Source organism: Panthera leo, chromosome C1, assembly GCF_018350215.1.
Source record: "Panthera leo isolate Ple1 chromosome C1, P.leo_Ple1_pat1.1, whole genome shotgun sequence".
In the NCBI taxonomy this organism is placed as follows: Eukaryota; Metazoa; Chordata; class Mammalia; order Carnivora; family Felidae; genus Panthera; species Panthera leo.
This window is the reverse complement of record NC_056686.1, coordinates 94,324,647-94,330,158: the sequence shown is the minus strand read 5'-3', so window position 1 is coordinate 94,330,158 and position 5,512 is coordinate 94,324,647. Positions and strand designations below refer to the sequence as shown.

The following is a 5,512-nucleotide window of genomic DNA, read 5'->3' as shown; positions in this document are numbered from 1 at the left end:
TTCAAATTCCATAAATCACACAGTATTCTCATGATGACAAGTGCACTCCTTAATCTGCATCACCTATTTTACCCATCCCTCTGGTAACCATCAATTTGTTCTCTATAGCTGGGAGTCTGTTTCTTGATTTGCCTCTCTCTCTCTTTCCCCCTTTGCTCCTTTTTGTTTGTTTCTTAAGTCCCATATATGAGTGAAATCATATAGTATTTGTCTGTCTCTGACTGACTTCTTTTGCTTAGCATTATACTCTTTAGGTCCCTCCACGTTGTTGGAAATGGCAAGATTTCGTTGTTTTTTATGGCTGAATGATATTCCGTTGTGTATATAAACTACATCTTCTGTATTCATTCATCTGTAGATGGACACTTGGACTGTTTCTGTAATTGAGCTACTGTGAATAATGCTGCTATATACACAAGAGCACATGTATCCCTTTGAATTAAGGTTTTTGTATTTTTGGGGTAAATACCCAGTAAGATGATTACTGGATCATAGGATAGTGCTATTTTTAACTTTTTGAGGAAACTCCAACCTGTTTTCCACAGTGGTACACAAGTTTGCATTCGCACCAACAGTGCAAAGGGATTCCTTTTTCTCCACAGCCTCATCAACACATGTTTCTCGTGTTGTTGATTTTAGCCATTCTGACAGGTGTGAGGTCTCACTTTAGTTTTGATTAGCATTTCCATGATGATGAGTGATGTTTTCATGTGTCTGTTTGCCATCTGGATGTCTTCTTTGGAGAAATGTCTGTTCATTTCTTGTTCACATTTTTAATTAGATTTTTTTTTTTTTTTTTTTTTTTTTACTGCTTTCAATGTATATATAAGTCTGGCTTTTGACAGTTTGACTTTGATGTGACTATGTGTGAATCTCTTTTTGTTTATTGTAATTGAAATTCATTGCTTCTTGGATAAGTAGATTACTATTTTTCTTTAAATTTGGGAACTAATTGGTCTTGAAATAGTTTTGAAATGTGCCCCTTTCTCCTTTCCTTCTGGGACTCCTTTACTGTACATCTGGTGCACTTGATGGTGTTTCAGTGGACTCTGACATTTTGGGTTTCTTTCTTCTTCTTTCTTTCTTTCTTCTTCTCTTCTCCCTTCTCCCTTCTCCTCCTCCCTCCTCCTCCTTCTTCTCCCTCCTCCCCCTCTGTCCCCCCCCCATCCTCCCCCTCCCTTCTCCTCCCTTCTCCCTTCTCCCGTCTTCTTCTCCCTTCTTCTTCTCCCTTCTCCCTTTTCTCCCTTCTTCTTCTTCTCCCTTTTTCTTCTTCTCCTCCCTTCTTCTCCCCTCTTCTCCTCTCTTCTCTTCCCTCCTCCCTCTTCTTCTTCTCTTTCATCCCTCAGATTAGATCATCTCAATTGACCTATCTTCAAGTTCACTGCTATTTTTCCCTGCCAGTTCCAATTATTTGTTGACCTTATTTAGTGGCTTTTTAATTTCAGTTATTGTACTTTCTGTCCAGAAGTTTTATTTGGTTTCTTCATTGAAATTTTTTCATACGGTGAAATGTTATTCTCATGCTTTAAAAAAATTTTTTAAACATGTGTTTTCATTTGCTAAGCATATTTATAACAGTTATTCTAAAGTTTTTATCATGTAATTCCAACATTTGAGCTCCTTGGGAACAGTATCTAGTGACTGTTTTGTTTTGTGTGGACCATACTTTCTTCTTTCTTTGCATGATTCATAATTTTTGTTAAAAACTAGTTATTTTATTTTTTGACAGTTTTAGAATTCTTCCACATTTAAATACACATGCAGCAATGGCTCTACAACGCAAGTTGTAAAAACGGATTAATCCACAAATTACACGTTCTGAAGAAAAATTTGCCCTTAAATAATTTTAAAAATACTGAGACCCATACATTCCCAACTTAAACCCTCATCCACACAAATTTACATTATTTATAAATAAGTCACAGGCTAGCCCTGAATTACATTTGTCACAAATTCACTCTAGAGCAACACAGACCAAAATACCATTGAAGCTAAGTAACATAACACAAGTTAAATTTTAAACTTACACATGACAAAAGATACCAACATGACACATTAAAGAAGGTAACCTAATGCAGTAAATCTATAGCAATTTTGATAAACGCCATTGGAGTGCAACACAGAGCTAAGTTGCAACATGTAAGGGTCCAAGGGTCATTTCCCTGCAGCCACAGCTCTTGGTGCAGGGATTTCCTAGGATGTAGGAAATGACACAGGATGTAGGAAATGACACAGTCCCCACCCCTGAACAAGTCCAGATTCTTTCTTTGGGGTCAGGGTCTGCAAGCGCCTGTCAGCTCCAGCCTCTGGCTGCTTGCCCCTACCTTGGGAGAGAACAGCAAGCGGACAGGCTGAGGTGGGGCTACAAGCCCCTGCTGTCTGCCATCACACCCCAAACCGGACATCTTCCCAGTCTAGGCCAACACTGCCTGAAATCCAGCGACAAGCATTTGTACCTGGACATCATGTGTTGTCCTGGCAAGTACCATGGTCTCCCAGACCCCGAACAAGATGCTCTTTGAGTGAGGCCCCATGGTGGCCACTGGGGTGCACAGCCCAGGGTGCCCACCAGAGTTGGGATCCAGGAGCTGCCCACTGCTGCTTGGCTTCTGCCTGAAAACCCCATTTGGCGCTGAATAAACCAGGTCTCCTGGGGGCTGGACTCATTTTGAACCACTAGCCAGAACCTGCCAGCTTTGTCCATGCGAGGCCAGTGGGAGGCCACTCATCATCTGCTCCACCGGCCCCTGAATGACTGGCTGTGCCAGCCACCTCCCAAAGCATCTGTCCTGGCTCCCAACAGTGCTGTTGTGACTGTGGCAGGTCAGCTAGGCTGCAGCTCAGGGGAGGCCCTCCTTACTCTGACAGCATTGTGGGGGAGGCGCCCACCAGTGGAAGACGTAGGAAAGGCGCAGCTGCATGTCCTGCTTGCACAGGTGGTCCTCTCCCGTCAGGGCCTTGCGCTTCTCCAGCATGTTCTCCAGGCTCAGCTTGCGTGTCACTGGGTACAGGTCGCTATAGCCGCTGGACTTCGACTCGGTGTGGAAGCAGGGGTCGTACTCACGCCGGACACCCATCGACGCCGGCCAGGCGCCCAGGGACACCTCCTCGCTGTGCCACGTGTGCAAGTGCTCAAGCTGCGGCACAGGTAGTGCACCAGGTCCGCTGAGAGCGCAGAGCCACTGCTCGGCGTGTACGGCAGGTAGTAGTCACAGAGCTGTCAGATGGCTTTGTGGCAGTGGCGCCGAGGCTTGGCGCTGCCGCGGCCTAAAAGGAAGCCCCAGTTGAGACGGTGACCGTGCCTGGGGTCACGTGTGCGCAGCTCTGCCAGCAGCTCGCCCAGCCCCGCAAACGCGTCGGCATCCGCCTTTAGTATGAACGCAAAGGCCATGTGCCCTCCAGCCAGACCAGCGTGGCCGGTACCTTGGCCGTGAGGTTCTCGCACACGTGGTGCAGCACGGGGAGCAGCAGGTCACCGTGCTGTGCCTGCTCGCGTGCCAGGGCTAGCCGCTCCTCGGCGCCCAGGCTGCCTGTGCCCACTGGCAGAATGTGCCCGCATGTCACCCTGGCTGCTGGGCCGTGTGGCCGCCTCCTTTGTGTGGTGCACCACACAGTGCCGTGCGGCCGCCCACGGCGCACGGGCCAACGGTACCGCCAGGAGGGTGGTGGCCCGTGCTGGCCCAGCGGGAGGAGGGCTGCGGCCTCTGGCAGGCTAGGGCCAAGAGCTGCACAGCAGGCCAGGTAGAGAAGTCCGGCACTGCAGAGCACCAGGCCACCCAGGCCCAACACTGTCTAGTGCCACCAAATGTGGTATAGTAGCTTCAGGACACTCCCCTGGGACATGCCAGAGGCCCTGACCCGGCGGCACAGGCAGAATCTGCTGGCAGTGGAGGCTGAGGGCCAGGGCAAAAACTAGTTATTTTACATAATATAATGTAGGGACTCTAGAAATCAGCCTTCCCCTCTCCTCCCCACCCCCCCCCACCCCCCCCCCCACTTCCAAAAGCTTGTTAGTTTGCTGTTTGATTACTTATCTGGATCAATACAATGCATTCCCTATTCTGTCTAGTGTGGAGCCAACAATATTTTTGGTCAACTTCATAGTCAACTAGTGATTGGCAGAAACTTCAAAGCAGTGCCGGGCCACCTGGGTGGCTCAGTTGGTTAAGCGTCTGACTTTGACTCAGGTCATGATCTTGCGGTTTGTGAGTTGGAGCCCGGCATCAAGCTTTGTGCTGACAGCTCAGAGCCTGGAGCCTGCTTCGGATTCTGTGTCTCCCTCTCTCGCTGCCCTGCTTGTGCTCTTGCCCTCTCTCAAAAATAAAAATAAACATTAAAAAAAATTAAAAAAAAAAAAACAACAACTTCAAAACAATGCCTTAAAGCAATGAATCATCCCCATTTGAAAAGAGGCTCTGTGTACATGTTGCAGCATGCTCTCGGTGCTCTGGTGGTTTATAGTTCTTTCTTAGCCTTCATTTCCTGCTTGTGAGAGATTAGGGTCTTTTACATTGTCTTCCTGAGCTTCCATGTCTGCTTGCATGTGTGTTCTGCCCTCTAGACCTCTACGTGTAACCATTTGTGCACATCGATTCCCTGGATTTTCCGATATAATTTTCTTGGCCATCTTTCTAGCCCTTCCTAGTGTTTCTGCCTGAGGCAGCTGCAATTTGACACAATCGCTGTTATTTATTTTTGACTAACAGCCAGATGTTTCCTCTCTGTGTGAACTCTCAGTCAGTTCAAAGCTGGTGAATGGGCATTTCCAGGAAGCTTCCAGACAGGTCAAACAGTGACAGTTCTCTGGTGGGCTTTTTTGGAAACTTCCCAAACAATTGTCCCTTCAGTACCTACTACACTGGGGTTTCTTTCCTTTTCCCTTTCCTTTCCTTTCCTTTCCTTTCCTTTCTTTCTTTTTCTCCCTTCCCCCTCCCCTTCCCCCTCCCCCCCCCTCCCCCTCCCCTTCTCTTTAATTGCTCTTGCTCTTAGGCCTCTAAGTTTTAAGACTACCACTGATCTGTGGAGGTGACTAGGAAAGAGCATCCTCAGAGCTCACAGTTCTTACTGAGATTCACTTGTTGTTCTTGAAGAAATGCTCTCCAGCTTCTTGAAGCCTTGGGTAATTTCCAAAGTTTAGAAAAAGTTGACGTTGACCATTTTGCCACTGTTCTCTCCCCCCCACCCCCCCCCCCCCCCGCCCCACCACACCCCTCTCAGAGTGGATATTCAGAAGTCCTTACTTGACTGTTCCTAAAGTGTTCTCCAAGACACTTTTGAGGAACAAGTTTAGAGTTTGAAAAAGTGGGCTGAAAATACACAGATTCTTGCCAGGTGAGCCAATTATTTAAAATAAATCTCTTTCTCAGGAATCTAGTTTTGGAAGCAGGAGGTGAGAAAATGAGTCTTACTTACAAAAACCTATGAAAATAATGCATCTGGTCTATGTATTTTTAACATGGGTTCTAAAAAATTCAATGAAAAAGAAGAGTTTTTTAAAATCAAATAGTGCTGA

General features: G+C 46.8%; 1 pseudogene; it reads right to left on the bottom strand.

Annotated features, from left to right (window-relative positions):
* Positions 1-1,753: 1,753 nt before the first annotated feature.
* LOC122225946 lies at positions 1,754-4,627 on the bottom strand (annotated as a pseudogene).
* Between the last annotated feature and the right edge of the window lie 885 nt (positions 4,628-5,512).